The following is a 22,525-nucleotide window of genomic DNA, read 5'->3' as shown; positions in this document are numbered from 1 at the left end:
ATTGGTGCTTCGGGGGTCTTGCTAATGCGACATAGCACCCACCATTCATTCCACCAGAATGTGTGCTGCAAAATCTAAATATCACTCCTTCCCTTCTGAGTCCTGCCATGCACCCAAATGGTATTTTTTGGTCACATATGAGGCATTGCCGTACTCAGGAGAAATTGCGGCACAGATTTTGGGGTGCTTTGTCTCCTTCATTCCTTGTGAAAATGAAAAATTTTGAGCCAGAACTGCATTTTTGTGTAAAAAAATGTAATTTTTCATTTTCACAGCCCAGTTGTACCACAATTGGTGAAACCCCTGGGGGTTTGAAATGTACACTATACCCCTAGATGAATTCCCTGAGGGGTGTAGTTTGCAAAATGGGGTCACTTGTGGGGGGTTCCACTGTATTGGTGCTTCGGGGGTCTTGCTAATGCGACATAGCACCCACCATTCATTCCACCAGAATCTGTGCTGCAAAATCCAAATATCACTCCTTCCCTTCTGAGTCCTGCCATGCACCCAAATGGTATTTTTTGGTCACATATGAGGCATTGCCGTACTCGGGAGAAATTGCGGCACAGATTTTGGGGTGCTTTGTCTCCTTCATTCCTTGTGAAAATGAAAAATTTTGAGCCAGAACTGCATTTTTGTGTAAAAAAATTTAATTTTTCATTTTCACAGCCCAGTTGTACCAAAATTGGTGAAACCCCTGGGGGTTTGAAATGTACACTATACCCCTAGATGAATTCCCTGAGGGGTGTAGTTTGCAAAATGGGGTCACTTGTGGGGGGGTTCCACTGTATTGGTGCTTCGGGGGTCTTGCTAATGCGACATAGCACCCACCATTCATTCCACCAGAATCTGTGCTGCAAAATCCAAATATCACTCCTTCCCTTCTGAGTCCTGCCATGCACCCAAATGGTATTTTTTGGTCACATATGAGGCATTGCCGTACTCAGGAGAAATGGCGGCACAGATTTTGGGGTGCTTTGTCTCCTTCATTCCTTGTCAAAATGAAAAATTTTGAGCCAGAACTGCAATTTTGTGTAAAAAAATGTAATTTTTCATTTTCACAGCCCAGTTGTACCAAAATTGGTGAAACCCCTGGGGGTTTGAAATGTACACTATACCCCTAGATGAATTCCCTGAGGGGTGTAGTTTGCAAAATGGGGTCACTTGTGGGGGGGTTCCTAACTTTTAGCATCTTATGGTGCCTAGAAACCTACATGGTGCCTAAAAAATAATCATAAAAAGGAGGCTCCAAAATCAAGTAGGTGCTCCTTCTATTATGAAGCCTGTGGTTTGGTCAACGTGCACACTAGGGCCACATATAGGATATTTATGAACACAAAAGAATTGGGGGAATCAATTTTTAGTCACATTTCTCTAGTAAAATCTACTGTGTTCCTTAGAAAAATGTATTAAAATTGAAAATCTGCAAAAAAAATGAAATTTTGAAATTTCACCTACACTTTGTTTTAATTCCTGTGAAACACCTAAAGGGTTAACAAACTTCCAAAATGCTGTTTTGAATACTGTGAGGGGTGCAGTTTTTGAAATGGCATCATTTATGGGGGTGTCTCACATACAAGTCCCTCAAAGTCACATCAGAACTGAACTGGTCCCTAAAAAAATCAGTGTTTGAAATTTTCTTGAAAATTTGAGAATTTGCTATTCATATTTTAAGCCTCCTAGTGTCCAAAAAAATTAAAAGGAGGTTGAAATAATGATGGCAACATAAAGTAGACATATGGGGTGAACTGTAATAGGATGAGAGATTCAGAAAGTGAGAGATTTGGTAAGAAATCTCCAGTTTTTTTAAAGTGGCAATCATTGACACAGCAAAATCACACTGGTTTTGCTGTGTAAATGATTGCCACTTTAAAAAAACTGGAGATTTCTTACCAAATCTCTCACTTTCTGAATCTCTCACCCTTTTACATTTCACCCATGGTCTTTGTTAGTTATTAACTATTTTGAGTGGTATGATTATTTGTCTCACAAGCAGAAAATTTAACATTTTGAAAATGGCAAAATTTTCAATTTTTTTACAACATTTTGGTATTTTTCACAAAAAAACACAGACTGTATCGACCAAAATTTACCACTAACTTGAAGTACAATGTGTCACGAGAAAACAATCTCAAAATCACTGGGATAAGTAAAAGCAAAAAAAAGTTATCCCCACATAAAGTGATACATGTCAGATTTGAAAAAAAGGGCTCTGTCAGGAAGGCAAAAACAGGCTGCGGCGGTAAGGGGTTAAATGCAACGTCCATAATATTATTATTATTATTATTAATTTAAATGGCGCCACAAGGGTTCTGTAGCGCCTTAGTACTGATGATGTAATAAGTTATTTATATTGCATATACAAATGACGCAGCACTGTACAGAGGATATCTCAGTCACATCATTGTTGTCTATTTGACCAGCACCCCTCTGCGCCTCTCACAGCGTTCTCCGAAATCCTACAGTAAAAGGAATATTTCTCTTTGTGTCTTGGCTTTGTTGACATAAGCTGTGTGATAACAGCCAGCAGGAGCTGGTGATGGGGTATAAAGTGACTGCTTTTCTCCACGTACAGTGACACTGGCTGATAGAACGCACAGCCTCTTGGATGTGCCTCCCTCTCCGCCTGATGACACTCAGACATGGAGGTCGATGGGCCATGGAGAGATCACAGCAGGAGCGCTCAGCCTGAAGACATTGACGCCCCATTAAGTTTGTCCCAATCACTGAGGGATGACACACAAGTGAGGCCGAAGCCACAGGCCCGTGACTCCATCCACCCTGATATATCCCAGCAACCAAACTTTATTTATACCATCTCCGCATAACACTCTACGCAGCGTTGCCCCCAAGCAGTTAAACCTGGGACCGCGGTTGCTATATTATATTAAGAGGAAATATCCTACAGGTTGTTTATGAGAGGCTCCGTTCCTTCAGTTCAGCTGTTTCCTCAGCTTTATCTGGTGTAAAATGTAATGTGGCAATAAGGTTTTATAAGTCGAATTAATGCATCTGGAAAATGACTGCGTGCTCGTAAGATTATATTATAAAAAAGCTTTGTATCTCTGAGAAATACAAGAGCCTCCATTGCCACTCCCAAGCCCCCCTTTCCATTATGTTTATTGTATATAGCACTTGCTACTATAATTAGGTCATTGTGTTTCTTCGGTAAGTGTTCTATGCTTTATTAGTGAGTGCCAGCATACTTTACATTAACAGTTATTTCTTTGTATATTGCGAACAGGACCCGCTATACTGCTTCTGCTGAATGAAACACTAATGTGTGTGATCTATTTATCAAGCTGCTATATCTCCTTTAATTTGTATTTTATACGTGCCCCTGCTCTCCGCACCATGCAGGACATTGTGCTTTTACTCGGGGGGTTATTATGTGATGTCAGCCGTCCACTCCCGACACCCCGCTTCAGCTGCCATTTGCATGGGAATGCCCAGCGTTTGCTTGGGAACACCCACAAAATGCTGGACGTTCCCATGGCTCATCCCTGCCTCCGCCCCCGTCCGCCCGCCCCCCTGTGCGAGCAACACACTGATAGTGCAGGTAAGAGAGGGCACTCTGACAGAAACCCTGCACATGTGCAGTGCAAACACATTGGCCCCCCGTACAAACATGCGGGGGCCCGAAGAAACCAGAATCTGCCCTTTGGTTTGGAGTGAAGGAGGGCAGCTGTGCCCAACACTTGAATTACTCAGTTGGGCTGGCGTGCACAACACTTTAGCCATGCTAAACCTGTTGCAGGGCATGCTGGGATGTAGCGCCAAGGGTTCCCATCCCTGATATAGAACTTCATGTCTCGTGTATGCATATTAATGAAAGAAGGACGCGTTTCTTTACAGGGCTTCCGAACCAGTGTGATTAAATGTAACCTTATCTTACTATGTGCATGCACAGCATCACCTGGCCCGTCATGTGCAATTAGGACTACATGTTACACAATTACCATGTCGGTTCTATATGCTACCATAGAAGTCTATGTTGGCTTGCCACAGATACACTACAAACTGCATGGGCGGGAGTCCATTCTGTATCACTATGCTTAGCCATGGGGCAATGTTTAGGCCCCAATATAACCATAGAAGAGAGTACAGCAGTGCCAGCCGGCTCTACCATGCAGGGCAGCCAAGAGGAATGCCGGGCCCCATTAACACTTTGGAGGCGTGGCCTAAGTGTGGGAGGTGTGGCCACCTTCCACGCTTAGGCCACCCCCCCAAAATTGAAATGTTTAGAGTGGAGTGAAAGGAAACTCTAAGAACTCTAAACTCAGCAGCAGCAGCAGCAGCACACACCTACAGCATGTGAGTGCTGACAGCAGGCTCAGCATGAGCTCTCACACTCAGTGAGATGCTCATGCTGAGCCTGCTGTCAGCATTGCAGATTGCACATACTGTAGAAGTGTGAGCTGCTGTTGCTGCCCAGGAGGGCCCCTCCAGCAAGCCCAGGCCCGTGTAATTAGTACCCCCCCCCCTCGGCTGCCCTGCTAACATGGAAAAGACTGAGTGGAGAAATACACAAGTCCCCACATTCTATGGCATCCAGATGGTCAGACTGGTAAGTCATGCTTTCATTTATAGTTCCACACCATCTGTATTCCATGTAAGAACAGGTTGGCACAACTAATGCCGCACCAGATGAGGAGAAACACATTTCATTAAAGCCTGTTCCACACTGTGACTGATAGATTTCTGCACACTTACATTTATCGATATCTTAAATGTGAACATCGGCAAATGTAATGTAAGATGATTGCAGTATTTGTTTCATTGCATTAAAGTCCGATATAAAATGTGGTTCTTGCCATTAGCGTGGAAGCAGCTGGGAATCTAGGACCCGTTCCCTCCATAGGTTGCAGATCATTATACAGTGTCTAGATAGACAGTCAATAGGTCTATCCCAAAAGGTACACAGGGTCAAAAGGTCAACAGCGTCAAAAGGTCGACATGATATCTATAGATATGCAATAGGTCGACAGGGTAATAAAATGTCAACCTGAAAAAGGTAGACACATGAAATGGTAGACATGAGTTTTTCAGTTTTTTTGTGAGTCAATGCCGACAACTGTTGACATAGACCCCCAATAACTGTAACGCTTATGCTTCATGGCTTGTTGTGCTCTCAATGCTTCGGGTATGTTTCCTCGCTATGCTTGGCTCCCTATTATATCCTCCTTCTACGCCGACATGGATGTGAAGTACGAACAAGACAGTTTAAAAAAAAAAAGACTCATGTCTACCCTTTTATGTGTCTAGCTTTTTCGTATCGACATTTTGACCCTGTCGACCTATTGCATGTCTGCCCATTGCATGTCGACCTTTTGGGGTAGACCTACTGACTGTCTATCTAGAAACTGTAGACCTATCAACCGGAACCAGAGCCGGATTAAGCCTTTGGGGGGCCTGGGGTCACTTTAGACAAGGGGGCCCCCTCCCACTTGTCTTTACTGGCCACAGAGTAAGGGCAGTATAAACTTGGTCAATGGGTAACTGCAAGGATTAATATAAATATGTGTACATATATATATATATAAAATACCACACGAAAAGCCTGTGTTTGTCCCTCTGTACATTACTCTGTAGGAGCCCTGACAGGCTCAGGGCTGCCTCTGATTAAAAACCCTCCCAAGATGAGGCCGCTGCTGCTGCTGTCCTCCATAGGCCTGAGGAGCATATGATAAGCTCCACCAAGCAGAGCTCAGCACAACAGCACAAACCTCACAGCCTGTGACTTCTTGTGCAAAATCTCATGGGACTTAGTCAACTCCCAGTACACTTCTGCAGCCAGTGTGCCACAGCTCCCGATGCTCAGCACCATTAATCATTGTCACATTAGCAGATAGGTGAAGCTGAAGCAGTACCCCATTCCCATAGACAAAACCTTAAGCTAAAAAAAAGGGTACTTATATGTTAGTTGGGTGCCCACTATAGTTAGTACGCTCATACCCCCACTATCCATGTCGGCATGGAGTTGATTTTAGTAAAAAGTACATGCCAAACACATGGGGCCCCTAGATAGAGGGGGGCCCAGTGGTACTGACCCCGTGAGCCCCCCCTTAATCCAGCTCTGGCCAGAACCATCCTCCATACTGTTCTATTAAAGTGCTGTGCAAGTACATTTAATTAATGTTACCTGGATGTCTTTCATTGTCTATTTATTTTGCAGTGTTACATTTTCCCTTTGTGTAACAGTTATTGTTCTATTTGAATCCAAGGTTTTCCTTACATATAGAGATAGAATTTTAAGGCTAGGCTAGAAATCATTCTGTACCTATGTACCACTGTGTCTATGCATTAGACAGAACATGTACAGCATAGCACAATAACCGTATAATTGAGTACGCTCTAATAGGAACAAATTGCACACTATTACAAAACAATGACATCAACATTACAAACCTTCAAGTACTTGAAGCACCGTTTGTGACCGTTTTGTACAGACCTCAGAACTAAACAAGAAAACAATATTCTTTTTTTTGACAGTAATGTATTTTATCCTATATACTAACCAAGATTCAATTTTTAAATGACAAATTGCTTTTGTGAGTTGATCTAGGGGACAAATGTGTTTCGGAAGGGGAGGTTTCAGTATATGTTTTTTTGGGTGGGCCGGTCAGTTGTAGACCGAAGCCAAACGCATAAAACAGAGACCAGGTCCATTGATTGAAGCAAATCCATTTGTTATTTCTGGCTGGTGATAATCGATATACTGCGCAGGCGTATGGTTCGTTATGCGCCTGTGTGAGGCCATCCTGCAATAAAATCGTTGATTGATAGAAAGCAAGGTTTGTGGGTGGTACCCAGATGTTCTCTGGAAGTGTCAGGGGAAACGTATGTGTGCCCAGGCGCAGGGCTGGTGCAAGCCTCCCCCCCCCGCCCCAGGCAAATCCTCCGCCCGCCGCCCAATGCACCCCCCGCGCGCTTCGGGGGGGGCGAGCGATACTGCGGCGGGCGGCCAGTAGGGGGGGTCTGGGCAATACTGCAGCCGGCGCTTCGGGGGGGGGGGGGTGTGTTTGCAGGCGATACTGCAATGGGCGCCTGTGCTCCGGGGTGTGTGCGGGCTATACTTCGATGGGTGCCCGCAGCCTCCATGTCCAGGGGGGGGGGGGGGAGGATAGCGTTGATTCACGGGCGGGATGGGGGGAGGGAGAGGTAAGCCCACTGTCTTACCTGTCCCGCTCCCAGCTTTCTATGGTACCTCTATGGTACCTCTCATAGGCGGCTCATTACCGCCCTCCAGTGGCTGGCGCCCTAGGCAAATGCCTAGCTCTGCCTAGTGGTGGCGCCGGCCCTGCCCAGGTATTTGAAGGGAAGTCGTGTACCTTTTTAAAGTCCCAATCTAATCCACAGAAAATCAAGTAATTGTGGGTAATATTCCATTTCCTTAGGATATAAGTCTCTCAAATGGCCAGATGCACTAAGCTTCAAAAAATGATACAATGAAGAGTGATAAACAGCCAGCCAATCAGCTCCTACTTGTCATGTTACAGGCTGGGTTTAAAAATTGACAGGTAGGAGCTGATTGGCTGGTTGTTTATCACTCTCCACTTTCTCACTTTTTGAAGCTTGATACTTCTGACCCAAGGTGTGAACAGAAGGTGTTTCCAAATTATGGAGAAAGGGTCCTTCAAGCCACAGCCAAGCACCCCCTCTGTCTCCTTCCCTTACAAAGTGGCTTCTAAACTTTTTTTAATCATGGCATTCTAGAGTATCAGAATTTTTTTCCCATGGCATCTATAGGACAATTTTTTTTTTTTTATGGAAAGTTTCGGAATAAAACATTACATAAGTTGTGCTTACACGCAGGGCTGGCACTACCATTTGTGGGTCGCTCTTGAGTCTGACTATCACAAAATGAAGTATGACTCAGAGATCCCTGTTGAACGTTATGCAAATTTCTAAGACGCCATCGCACTTTCACCTGGGGTACTGAAAAGTTGGTTTTGGTTCTACTTAGGGGCAGATTAAGGTATGTGGGGGCCCTGGACAACAAAATAGTGGGGGCCCCCACAGAGCCCCCCCAGGCAGCTGCATCCGTAAACCCCCCCCCCCCCCGACAGCCCTCCCCACAGAGCAGGGTGGTGCCTGGGCAGCGCAGGCGGGAACGGGGTCCCTGCAGTGGTCTCGGCAGTCCGCGCCAGGGTTCCTGCAGCCGATGGGAACTGGTAGCGATATTGGCTACTAGTTCCCATCCGCTGCAGGGACCCCACCACTGACTTTCCATATGCAGCAAGGACCCTGGCGCTGACTGCCCAGCCCGCTGCAGGGACCGCCTGCGCTGCACCACCCATCTGCGCTGCTCAACCCCGCCCCTGTCGCCCCGTGCTTAATCTTCCTCTGGTTCTACTTCTTAGAGAGAGATCAAGTAAAAGTCACGTTATTTTTTGAACACAGCGTGTCAAACGAGTAGCACCGCTTTCCGATGCTGCATTTAACAGGCATTAAGAGCCGAGGGGGCCCGTGTGCATTCTCTGGGCAGTATTCGATGAGGCCAATTCGCCATGTTTCATGGCGAATTTGTGCTTTATTCACTTTGGAAGGTGATTTTTTGTGTCAGAAAGTGAATTACCCTATTCAACGTGCACTTTTCGCCGACGGTGAACACTGAATGAGGGACAATTCACCGTCTGATACTCTCCGCAACTCGCTGTGGTTTTTCAATGGGTTTTTCAATGTGATTCGCCATGAGTGTATTCAATGAGAAGATGGCGAATTGCTTTCTAAGTGAGGTACTTATGTAATATCTGGGCTCCCGTTTTTCTTATGAGACCGCGTACCCTCGCGGGGCTCGCTGCGCTCGCCACGCTTCGGGCACGGTGGCTCGCTGCGCTCGCCACACTATATAAAATCAACTCCATGCGTAATTGGATAGTAGGGGTATGAAAAAATGGGGTGCATTTAACATGGGAGCCCAGATAATACATAAGTACCCTAAGTGATTTTCGGTGTGTGTCACCGTGTAGCAATTGCCATCTTTTCATGGTGAAGTGGAATGTGAACTTTTAAAATAAAGTTTTTTTTTTTTAAATTTGGTGTAAGAAAATCAGGAATTTTATTCTGAGAAGGGGCATGCTATTTTTATTCATGTGCTTACAGCACATGAATGTATATTTAATTTTAAAAAAATATATATTTTTTTACACATAGCAGCCAGCAGGGGGCCGGGAGCCGAGAGCCGCTCATTAGATATTCATATATTCACTGCTCCCGATCATTACATATGCACGATCGGGTGCAGTAAATACCCGGTCCCCTGCTGGCTCTCCACCGTGCTGCCTGGCTCCCGGGGAGCCCACCTCCCCCCCACATATGTTCTGGGGCAGGCAGGGAGACTTCCATCTCCCTGCCTGCCGCCGCGCCACAGGAGTTCACATTTGCGGTCAGGGGCAGCGAGCCCCTGCCTCATTGAATAGTGTGTAAGGGAGGGCTGGCAGCGAGGGCTTCAGCCCTCCGGAACATGGCAAATGTGCATCGAATCCTAAACAGGATTCGCTGCACACCGCGATTAGGGACATTGAATACTGCCCTCTGTCTGGGCCCCCTCCTCTCTAGATGACAGGGCAGTGGACTCTGAGGATTGGTAGCACTAGTATGGTGCTTTGCCCAGTGGTGCCAATAGGGGGGGTACTAATTACCCGGGCACAGATTTGATTGAGGGGTCCAATGGGCCCCCCAGCAGCAACATAGCCAAGTTTCCTGCAATTAGGCCGTGGCCCGTGAAATGTACCTGGGCCCAGCCAGGCCCTCTACTGCCTTAGCTTTGCCAGAGTATAGTGCGCATGCCCAGGTCTCCGGGAATATGGTGAAGTGAGCATTTTTCCTGTGAGTTTCCTACTGCGCATGTGCAATACAGTGGCCATTTTCCCGGTGATCTCTTGTAGTGCTGCTGCTGACATGAGACTCCAGAGAGGTATGAATAGATGACAGGGGTGCAGGGTGTGCACCCATCTTAGATACTCTACTACGCACAAAGTACTCCCCGTTATTTTCGTGAGGGGGTGTGGGCTATACTTGGCCACTATCCCGGAATGGCCAGAAAATTGTGTGGCATTCCCGGAAGTGCAGGCAAGTCAACCGCCCACATCCCCCCTGGAACCACCTGACAAAGTGAGTGGTCCGTTGATGCAATTCACGCAGAATCCCACAACTGCCCTACAATGCCAGTAATACTTAACATTGAGTGGATGGGGCGGGGCTATAATGATGCAATTGTGTGGTTATGCCCCCTGCTCCACCCCTATATAGTGTAATTTACATATGCCACTCCCCCCACCGTTTCACTGTTCTGACTGGGCAGCCCCCTCCCGGACAGGGCGGCTACAGTGTAGGCAATTATGGTGTGACAGTGGGCACTTATCCAAGGTTTAGCCACTCCTTCTACAGTACCCAGGCCCTATGTCTGTCTTAATGGCCCTGCTAATATGTAATATTATAAAGCCATGGGCACACTCACACTCAAAATGTAGATTTTAGTTATCTCTTTCAGAGGCTTTTGTACAGCATTCTTTCTGTCCTATCATTAGCGTTAAGAGTTGTTTCTTATATTACTGTATAATACAGACATAAGCTGCATTTTTATGTCTCTGATGAAACAAATTGATGCATGTAAATGAAAGCGTTGTCCTGCCGTATATCACTCGCTGGGATAAATATAGACATCTGTGTACATTAATCTGTGTCGAAGGATTAAGTCTGAAGTGAGGGCTACAATAGAGGAAGATGCAATCATTTGTTGTACGTAATAACATAAACGGCCTCCATTTCTTTTCAAGCGTGCGTGGAAAATGCTTATGCCTACAAGTTGTTTTATGACCTTTTATTGTGAAACTGATGTTTAAAGGCTGATGGCAATAGGTTTCCCTGAGATGTGTATTAGCGAGTATATAGAACAGGCAAAGCTTTGTGCAGAGGGCATCGTTCTTACATTTCAGCCAAATCTTTTTCTAACCGACTGGAGCGAGACAAGCTGGTTTACTGCTCACCTGCTAATCTGTAGCGGCACAAGTCTGGTTGGGCTTTAGAGCCAGAATGCCTTGGCTCCCATTGCAGAGATACAGCATTCATTAAGTGGGCGCAATTTTCCCCGATTCTAATTGGCTCAGTCCCCCGCATGTTCGCACTGGGGGACCGATGTTGAAGCCTTGCGCATGTTGGATGTTGGAGATGGAAAGCGGATATTCGTTAGGGGCATACCAATGAAAACGCTGGCGTCCCCATGCAAACGCGGGCGGGTACCTGCCTTCCAACGTCGTGTGATGTCATCCGCCCACCCAGTCCTCGGACCCGGACGCTGCGAGTCTAAGGCAACCCAGACTGACTTAGCAGGGTAGAAAACATGGTCGGTGACCATCAAAATAATTTCGGCTCTGTGCGCTACCCTGCAAATGGATGTTTATGTAAATAATGATTTTCGCATGGCGGCGGGGGTGAGCATTCACACGCCCAGCGGGCAGCGTTAGAAGGCTCGGTAAGAAGGGAACTACTGCTGCTTAGAAAGCCAACCAGAATAACCGCCTTTGTCTTGTGAACCGAAAACAGTAGAATTGAGATCCAGCCAGAACTGGGAATAATATATTATTTGCTGATCGGACCAGTAACTTTTCTGCCTTATTTTTGTGTGCATGATATTTAAATCAGTGGCGGAACTCCCGGAGGCAATGGAGTCATCTGCCGCCGGGCGCCAGCCTTAAAGGGGGCACCGGCTCCATTGCCCCCCGAAGTTCCACCCAGAGTTGCTGCCCGGCGGTACCCTTATTTTATGCAGCGGAGGCTGAGGCGCACGATCTGACAGGGAATCCGCAGGCACTCGCTGCGAGGCGAGCTGTACGGGGAGAACTTGAAGGTCCGCAGTACCTCCCTTCTGCGGCTTACGCACACTGTCTGCCGCTAGTCAGAAGTCGGGCCACCTGTCAGACTGCTTGAGGGAGCGGAGGAGGAGAGTAGCGGCGCCGGTCCCAGCTGAGGGGGGTGTGGCCTAGCGTCTCCTAGACCCGGCAGTGTTTTCTGGGCTATTATCACCAGCTGCTGCTGCGCGCCTACAGCTGAGGAAGCTGTCTCTACTCTCTACCTCCCTGAGGACACCTTTGCGGCATGGACCGTAGACCTCCGCCCCTGGTACTGTGAGTACAGCTCAGATGCCAACTCAAGTTACCATTTCTAATGCAGCCTAACAACTCTCTAAACACTCCTCCCTCGCAGCCTAACTATACACCCCCACCCCCACAGTCTACCTATACAACTCCCCGCAGCCCAAATATACACCCCCACCATCTACCTATACACCCCCCCCCCCGCAGCCCATATATACACCCCCACTCCTGCAGCCTAACTATACACCCCCACAGCCTATCAATACTCCCCCACCGTCTACCTATACACCCCCCGCAGCCCAAATATACACCCCCACTCCTGCAGCCTAACTATACACCCCCACCATCTACCTATACACCCCCCCGCAGCCCATATATACACCCCCACTCCTGCAGCCTAACTATACACCCCCACAGCCTATCAATACTCCCCCACCGTCTACCTTTACACCCCCCGCAGCCCATATATAAATCCCCACTCCTGCAGCCTAACTATACACCCCCACAGCCTATCAATATACCCCCACAGCCTACCTATACACCCCCACCCCCAGCAGCCTAACTATCTATTCACCCACCCCGCGGCACAACTGTACACCCCTGCAGCCCAACTATACACCTCCACCCCCGCAACCTATCTATACACCCCCTCCCCTCAGCTTAACTCTAACCATACACCCCTGTAGCCTAACCTTAATGTTACACCCCCCTGTAGCCTGACCCTAACTCTACACCCCCCCACAGCCTATAACCCTAACCACACACACACAGCATCCTATAACCCTAACAACACACACACACACATACCCCTTAGCCTATAACCCTAACCATACACACACACCCAGCAGCCTATAACCCGAACCACACACACACCCCGCAGCCTATAACCCGAACCATACAGACACACACCGCCGCCTATAACCCTAATCATACACACACACACACCATGCAGCCTATAACCCTAACCATACACACACACACACACACACATACCCCGTAGCCTATAACCCTAACCATACACACACACCCGGCAGCCTATAACCCGAACCACACACACACACACCCCGCAGCCTATAACCCTAACCATACACACACACCCGGCAGCCTATAACCCTAACCATACACACACACCCGGCAGCCTATAACCCGAACCACACACACACCCCGCAGCCTATAACCCTAACCATACACACACACACACTGCCGCCTATAACCCTAACAATACTCACACCCTGCAGCCTATAACCCTAACCATACACACACATCCCGCATCCTTTAACCCTAACCATACACACACCCCGCAGCCTATAACCCTAACCATACACACACCCTGCAGCCTGTAACCCTAACCACACACACACACACACACACAGCAGCCTATAACCCTAACCATACACACACACACCCCGCAGCCTATAACCCTAACCATACACACACCCTGTACCCTAACCACACACAAATCCCGCATCCTATAACCCTAGCCACACACACACACACCGCAGCCTATAACCCTAACCATACACACACACACACACACACACACACACTGCAGCCTATAACACTAACCACACAAACTCACACCCTGCAGCCTATAACCCTAACCACACACACACACACACACACACACACACACACACACACACACACTGCAGCCTATAACCCTAACCACACACACACTGCAGCCTATAACCCTAACCACACACACTCCAGCCTGTAACCCTAACCATACACATACACACACACACACCCCTGCAGCCTATAACCCTAACCACAAACACACACACTGCAGACTATAATCCTAACCACGCACACACATCCCGCAGCTTATAACCCTTATCATACACACACACCCCCTGCAGCTGTCCTTTGGCACACACTGTTCTCATTTTTAGAATGGGGAAGAAGCATATTTTGTACCTGGGCCCACAACTCTCCAGTTCCACCTCTGTCTCTAGCTAGCTATCTGGGGGGGGGGGCACCAACTTTTTTCTTGCCTCCGGGCGACATGGACGAACTTACGCCACTGTCCCCGCAGCCCAAATATACACCCCCACCATCTACCTATACACCCCCCCCCCGCAGCCCATATATACACCCCCACTCCTGCAGCCTAACTATACACCCCCACAGCCTATCAATACTCCCCCACCGTCTACCTATACACCCCCCGCAGCCCAAATATACACCCCCACTCCTGCAGCCTAACTATACACCCCCACCATCTACCTATACACCCCCCGCAGCCCATATATACACCCCCACTCCTGCAGCCTAACTATACACCCCCACAGCCTATCAATACTCCCCCACCGTCTACCTATACACCCCCCGCAGCCCATATATAAATCCCCACTCCTGCAGCCTAACTATACACCCCCACAGCCTATCAATATACCCCCACAGCCTACCTATACACCCCCACCCCCAGCAGCCTAACTATCTATTCACCCACCCCGCGGCACAACTGTACACCCCTGCAGCCCAACTATACACCTCCACCCCCGCAACCTATCTATACACCCCCTCCCCTCAGCTTAACTCTAACCATACACCCCTGTAGCCTAACCTTAATGTTACACCCCCCTGTAGCCTGACCCTAACTCTACACCCCCCCACAGCCTATAACCCTAACCACACACACACAGCATCCTATAACCCTAACAACACACACACACACACATACCCCTTAGCCTATAACCCTAACCATACACACACACCCAGCAGCCTATAACCCGAACCACACACACACCCCGCAGCCTATAACCCGAACCATACAGACACACACCGCCGCCTATAACCCTAATCATACACACACACACACCATGCAGCCTATAACCCTAACCATACACACACATACCCCGTAGCCTATAACCCTAACCATACACACACACCCGGCAGCCTATAACCCGAACCACACACACACACACCCCGCAGCCTATAACCCTAACCATACACACACACCCGGCAGCCTATAACCCTAACCATACACACACACCCGGCAGCCTATAACCCGAACCACACACACACCCCGCAGCCTATAACCCTAACCATACACACACACACACTGCCGCCTATAACCCTAACAATACTCACACCCTGCAGCCTATAACCCTAACCATACACACACATCCCGCATCCTTTAACCCTAACCATACACACACCCCGCAGCCTATAACCCTAACCATACACACACCCTGCAGCCTGTAACCCTAACCACACACACACACACACACACAGCAGCCTATAACCCTAACCATACACACACACACCCCGCAGCCTATAACCCTAACCATACACACACCCTGTACCCTAACCACACACAAATCCCGCATCCTATAACCCTAGCCACACACACACACACACCGCAGCCTATAACCCTAACCATACACACACACACACACACACACACACACACACACACTGCAGCCTATAACACTAACCACACAAACTCACACCCTGCAGCCTATAACCCTAACCACACACACACACACACACACACACACACACACACACTGCAGCCTATAACCCTAACCACACACACACTGCAGCCTATAACCCTAACCACACACACTCCAGCCTGTAACCCTAACCATACACATACACACACACACACCCCTGCAGCCTATAACCCTAACCACAAACACACACACTGCAGCCTATAACCCTAACCACACACACTCCAGCCTGTAACCCTAACCATACACATACACACACACACACCCCTGCAGCCTATAACCCTAACCACAAACACACACACTGCAGACTATAATCCTAACCACGCACACACATCCCGCAGCTTATAACCCTTATCATACACACACACCCCCTGCAGCTGTCCTTTGGCACACACTGTTCTCATTTTTAGAATGGGGAAGAAGCATATTTTGTACCTGGGCCCACAACTCTCCAGTTCCACCTCTGTCTCTAGCTAGCTATCTGGGGGGGGGGGGGGGCACCAACTTTTTTCTTGCCTCCGGGCGACATGGACGAACTTACGCCACTGATTTAAATGAAATCTATGCAGAGGTGATCATTTTTAATATGTTGTGTAAAACAAATTGAAATGAATTCACATTGTTTTGTTTAATGTTCTTTCTCTCTATTTGAATTTTGTCTTTTATTTGCCTTTTCCTGAGCAGCTCTAAGTGGTAACAGCGACACCGTCAGGATAAAAGGGAACATTACCTAAGTTTTGTGATCGGCCTCCTTGAGGGAACTGAGTCATTTTATTGTTGATGCAACCACATGATTTTGAGGATATTTAAAGAAATAAAAATGAATTGTGTGAAGTGTTGTTTTTTTATTTCCAAATAAACAAAAACAAAGTAATGCAGAAGAAAAAAAAATGTTTTAAGCTGCTTGATAAATGATATATATTGGTACTTGTTTCCTAACACGGCAACCACGATATTCAGTCGTATGGCATTGTATTTAATTTAAAATTGTATACCATTGTATTTGGCATACAATGGCATACAATGCAATGCGATGCAATTTTAAATTGTATAAGCACCCTAATGGTTTTTTTCAATGTTAAATGGTCCCCCTATATGACTTGTAATTATATAAGCACCTTAATAGGTGCTTATAATGTTAAATGCACCTCCACGCCACCGCTAGCGCAGCAAGCCCGCGAGGAGCGGCGGTACGCGTCCTCCGACCATTTCATACCCCCATTATCCACGTCGGCGTGGAGTTTACTTTATATAGTGTGGCGAGCGCAAAGCGTGACGAGCGCAGCGAGCCCCGCGAGGGGACGCGTATTACTTTACATTTATTCCGAGTCCCCTCGCTGCGCTCGCCGCGCTTCGGGCTCGGTGGCTCGCTGCGCTCGCCACATCGCATACCATTGTATGCCTTATGGTATGCGATGCGATGGGCGCCGTGCTAGGAAACAAGTACCGATATTTTCACTTAATCCATAATGCATAGGCAAACACAGGGGGTCCTATGTGTCAGAGGGGTAATAAATATTAAGATTTGAAAGAGTTTTTTTTCAGTTTTATTCAGTAATATCACCATAGTTAGGATATTTCCATACATTATACTTGAGTTCTCGTAAGGTGGAGTCTTTCTATCAAAGACCATATAAAAACACATGGGGCCAAATGTAATAGAGAGTTTCAGAAAGTGAGAGATTTTGGGAAATTTTTCCCATATTTTCTTAAAGCGGCAATCATTTACACTGCAAAACCAGGTTGACTTTGCCATGTAATTGATTGCTGCTTTAAAAAAATGGGAAAACTCTCCCAAAATCTCTCACATTCTGATTCTCACACCCTATTACATTTGGCCCCTGGTGTAAATAATTATTGCAAAGTGCCTACAGCGACGTCCAATTCAATATTAAATGGTGAAAGAAATAAAAAGTGCAAAATGTACTGCTATGTATCCGCAATAGTGAACAGCTGAGTATCCTGCTAATCACAAACTGTCATTGCTGTATTTAATAATTCTATAAGAAATTACTGTATAACGAATCAAAAGGGAAGAGTTTATCTTAAAATCAAGGTTAGATATAAATATAGTAATTAATGATAGTGGGATACTGTATTCAATGGAGAAAAATAATTATTTTATACTGTACATGATGAATGACCTCACAGTATTCCCTCTGCATACCTCCTCTGAAGTATGAGATTAAACAGGTATATGGAGAACTGATTGATGTAACAGAAGCTTCTCCTCTTGCTTCTGCTGTCCACATGTGTGTTGTGAACAGGTAAGTGAGAGTGCAGGGCCAAGTATTCCATTGCAGAGGAGATGGAGAGGTCTGGCAAAATGAGAGTCTAGATTGATATCAACTGTAGTCTATGTATTCAAATGACCAATGATTGGTACAACTACAGTGTAGATTAAATATATCAGGATCTATGGAGAAATCTATGATTGCTGTAAACTTATGATCAATGAACAATACATTTACCGTATGAATGAACATATAATCATCTAATACTAGAAATCGCTGTTTGATACATTTTACAATCAGTTTAGTCTCTGTTGCTAGGTAGTAGTGTGGGACTGATACATTTAGTTTTCTCTGCCATGGATTGTATATTTTAAAACCTGAATGCATACAGGTATGGAGGAGAAAAGAAGTTAGGGTAGATATGCCATGAAGTGTCCAGGTCTGTGCCCAGTATCCTGAACCTCCCAGTTGGATGCGCGTTTCACCAAGTGTAGGCCTGTCCACCAGGGTCTTCTGTTTTCTCCTCCCACATTGATACTCACTCAGAGAGGTGATCTGATAAGTGGCTTACCCTGATCATTGGGCCTCAATATGTCTAAAGTAATTCATTAGATATTGTATGAGCCAGACAATAGCCTGTTACACCTTCATTATACATCCTTCATGGGCTCAGGACAATCGTGCTAGAATCAAACCTTTAGAACCCCCCCACACCTCTAGAAATTCTGTGTTTTCCCCTTAAATTTTTTTATCGCTGGTGACAACAGGTTTATCGCTGTGGGACATTTGATAAACAGGTCCCTAAAATATACTTCCCTACTGACTGCACTGTCACGGCCTGAGCACCTTTGTATTGACTTCCAGAAACGTATCCGGTATGTGAGGGCTAAACAAACTTGCCAGTGGTGCTTGCAGCAAGCTTATAAAGGTGCAGGGATTGAGTATGGCCTGTCGATTCAGAAGGTGCTATGTACTAAAGGCGGCATGACCATTTCTTTTACGCTACACTGGCACACTCAGGGGCCTATTCAGGTTGCCTTGGTAAGCTGTGAAGAGCGCAGTTTATCGAGTGCCTGAGATGCCACCCGCTGTGCGTACGAACGCCCGCCCGCACTGCCTCCGCTGATTCCCCTCGTTAACATGCATGGGGACGTGTAATGAAGACACATCCCCTCACATGCCTCCGCTGCAGGAGAAACTATTTGATGGTCACCGACCATCGAATGATTTCCCCTGCCTTCACAAATAGAAGTCAGTGGAAACAGACTTTTATTTGCGAGCGCCGGGTCAAAGACCAGGCAGGCGGCTGACATCCTGTGACCTGTGAACCCACGACCATAAAACGCTGGACGTTCCCATGGGTGACCCCCATTCCCGTCCCTGTCTGCTCTGATGTTTGCGAATGGCTCAGCCACTATGCAAGTCGCTGAAGCCATTCGCAAAGGGGGGCTACACACGCGCATAATAGACCATGAGCATGTGCAGTCCCCAAAACATTGGGATGGGGCCCAACTCGCTATATAGCAAGTGAACTAGAATCACCCCCTCAGTCTGCTCCTAATATGTTTGGAGTTATGCCCTAAACAGTAGAAGCGCTATGTAAAGCAAAATATAATTTCCTCCCATATGACTGCCTCTGGCTGGCACAAAATAATAAAAAGTTTATTGGGGCAGATAAGTAGGCGTTCCGGGCATTGATACAGATGGAGCAGGCTCCATCTTTGCAGGGGCTGGCGATTCTATCGCCAGCCCCCACCAGCGGCCTGCTCTCGCCAGGGGCACGCGCGCACGAGAGGGTTGTGCGCGCCCCATGGCTATGGTGCTGGCTCTGCCGCCTCCCCCGGACGCACGCGCGCCCCAGTCAGATGGAGAGCCTCTGCGCCGGCGATCGCCACCGCAGGCACGCTGGATCAGGATCAAGATCAGAGGCGCTCCATCTGTAGTTTGTAGGGAATGCTGCACTGGCTTAGGCTGCCTGTCATATACACCTGCAATAAGCATGAAGTCATTGGAGAATAGTACTAAATGTGTATTTTGGATACGTGTTTCGAAAACCTTGTACATCAGTTATGGTGAATAAACATTCCAATGTTAGGTTGTATGAGCATCTGTCAGTGCCATGTAATGTGAAATACTTGTATCTTTTAAAACGCATCTTTATACATGTAGTATTTGGCACTGGAGGTAAAGTGGGAGTTCATTGCTCCAAATAAGTGTGAAATGCGTTGATGGCAGGTAAGATTATGGTTTGGGCGGTACACATGTGAAAACATAATGCAGATGTCCTAAGGTGAGCTCACGGAGGACAGAAACCTTCCATGAAGCAGAAGTGCTGGAGGTAAAATGAATGTACATTGCTCAAAAGAAGTGTGAAATGCGTTGAATTGCATATGCAGTATTTGATTGAGGTGGTGCACCTATCAAACCATAATGCAGGTGTACTAAGGCGAGCTCACAGAGGACAGAGACCTTCCATGGAGCAAAAGGGCTGGAAGAAAAATAAATTGTTCCAAAGAAGTTTGCAATGCAACATTTGTTGACTTGCAAGTGGGACGTTTGATTGGGGCAATACATAATGCAGGTGCCCTCAGGTGAACTCATGCAGGAAAAAGAAAAACCCCTGTGGACAAAAGGACTGGAGGTAAAAATGGTGTACAGTCAAAGAAATCCAAAGAACCGTGAAATGCAAAACGCGTCAACTTTCACAAACACTGAGTTGTACACATCTGTACACGTGCATGCTTCTAGTTTGGCAGAAATCATCATCATCATCTGGGTGAACTTGCACCTGCACTATACAGAAAGCAAAAATACGCCTACAATAGGAATATTTTGTCTTATGTCCCGGTCTGCTTGCGATTAATTTGCTTGAATACACCCTAAATGACCTTGGTCTCTGTGAGTACGCCCCAACACACCCAAGTTACGCCTTACAGGTCCCAAGTGTATCTGCAATCATACTGTCTTTGACTCTGCACAGTCTATTCTTGCGTTCTCCCATCTTGCGAGCAGAAGACTATCGCGGAAAATAGGAAAATGTTCAGCCCTGCTCCAGCTGAACAAAATGTAAAATTTGCGGCTAAATTCGTAAACATGTCACACTTATATGTAAAAGCTGATTTTAGCCTGGAGCTGAGTTTTTGATTCACGCATGAAAGGGTCCTGCAGGGTGTTTGCGGAGATAACAGGATATAGACTGTTTTCTCCTACACCTGCCGCCCTGTATCGTGTGCGTTTGCAATTACCTGTAGATGAGGACTTGGTTGAATTCTCCATCTCTACGATCGTTCTCAATGCAGAATCACTCCCTTGATCTGGATCTTAACAGGAGATGGGTTATAGTGAATTTTATCTTTGATCAGTCTTGTGAAAGACAGGAGGATAAAAATAAATCCTGGATGTATAAGCCAGGCGGCTAATGAACAAATAAACGAGTAAACAAATAATCTCACACTGACACCACATTTAGTCAAGGTGCGAAGTGAAAATCTTCTATTTATAAACAGACTGTTCGGGTTTTGTGTTAATTAATTTCCAGTCCTTCACCACCTTCTTCAGATGTCTCCCATAATTAACGATTGAAGAAGAGATTAACCACGGGGTCATTCTGTCTGTTTTAGGTCTATTCACTATTTTTGCACATGGCGTAGCAAACCACCTAGGCTGGGTAATGTAACCCAGGGATGCCTACACTCCCGGATTGGCCAGGAGGCCCCCAAAAATCGGGTACCTCAGAATGGTGGGCAAGCCTACCGCATGCCCCGCCCCCCGACCCCCACATCTCCCCAACTTCAGCGTTTAAATACCTTGATTGGCGGCTTTTCGGGAAGCGGGGCTTAAATTATGAAATTTGCCTAATTTTAGCACTGTCCCCAGTGGTGTAGCTAAGTGCCCCACTGTGCTAGGAGAAAGGGCATGTTTTGCCCCCCCCCCCCCCATTTGTAGTAGGTACGGCTCTTATACCACACACCGTAATGCCCATTGCACATTTTAGCGAACTTTGTAATACCCATTACACATAAAGCCACATGCTGTAATGCCACACATAAGGTCACACATGATGCCCATTACATACTATATAACAAACCGTAATGCCCATTACATACTATATAACAAACCGTATTGCCAATTACATACTATATAACAAACTGTGATGCCCATTATATACTATATAACAAACCATAATTCCCATACACATCTGATGCATAAGTGCCACTTACCTACATGCTCATTGCTAGGAACTTCATGCTCGATGCCAGGGGCTTCATGCTCGATGCCAAGGGGGAAAAAAATTGCTTGTTGCCAAGGGGGACTAAAATTGCTCATTACCAAGGGGGAATAAAATAGCTTGTTGCCAAGGTGGACTGAAATAGCTTGTTGCCAAGGGGGACTAAAATAGCTTGTTGCCAAGGGGGACTAAAATAGCTTGTTGCCAAGGGGGACTAAAATAGCTCGTTGCCAAGGGGGACTGAACTTGCTTATTGCCAAGGGGGACTAAAATAGCTTGTTGCCAAGGGGGACTAAATATCTCATTGCCAAGGGAGACTAAAAAGCTAATTGCCAAGGGGGACTGAAGCTTGCGCCCCCGCCCACTCCCCACCCTCCCCCGCCCGCTCCCTGCTCTGCCCGGCTTAGCTGCGGCTGCCCTGTCCACCGCTATTTATATACATACATACATTTATATCTGACACTGGCTTTCAGAGAACCTGTGCTACATGTTTCCCCACTGAGAAATTGT

General features: G+C 46.8%; 2 long non-coding RNA genes across 2 annotated transcripts in view; one reads left to right on the top strand and one right to left on the bottom strand.

The window, feature by feature from the left end:
* Nucleotides 1–16,354, top strand: part of LOC146042355 (uncharacterized) — a 69,998-nt gene extending 53,644 nt beyond the window's left edge. Inside the window, exon 3 of the long non-coding RNA XR_014463845.1 lies at nucleotides 16,238–16,354. This is a non-coding gene — a long non-coding RNA (uncharacterized LOC146042355). The remainder of the gene's footprint in view (nucleotides 1–16,237) is intronic.
* LOC146042356 (uncharacterized) overlaps nucleotides 1–21,129 on the bottom strand; it is a 49,626-nt gene extending 28,497 nt beyond the window's left edge. Inside the window, exon 1 of the long non-coding RNA XR_014463846.1 lies at nucleotides 21,033–21,129. This is a non-coding gene — a long non-coding RNA (uncharacterized LOC146042356). The remainder of the gene's footprint in view (nucleotides 1–21,032) is intronic.
* Nucleotides 21,130–22,525: the final 1,396 nt, after the last annotated feature.

Source organism: Crinia signifera, chromosome 19 (genome assembly GCF_055691185.1).
Source record: "Crinia signifera chromosome 19, ASM5569118v1, whole genome shotgun sequence".
NCBI lineage: Eukaryota > Metazoa > Chordata > Amphibia > Anura > Myobatrachidae > Crinia > Crinia signifera.
Note: the sequence above shows the minus strand (reverse complement) of the source record. Positions and strands in the feature narration are given on the sequence as shown.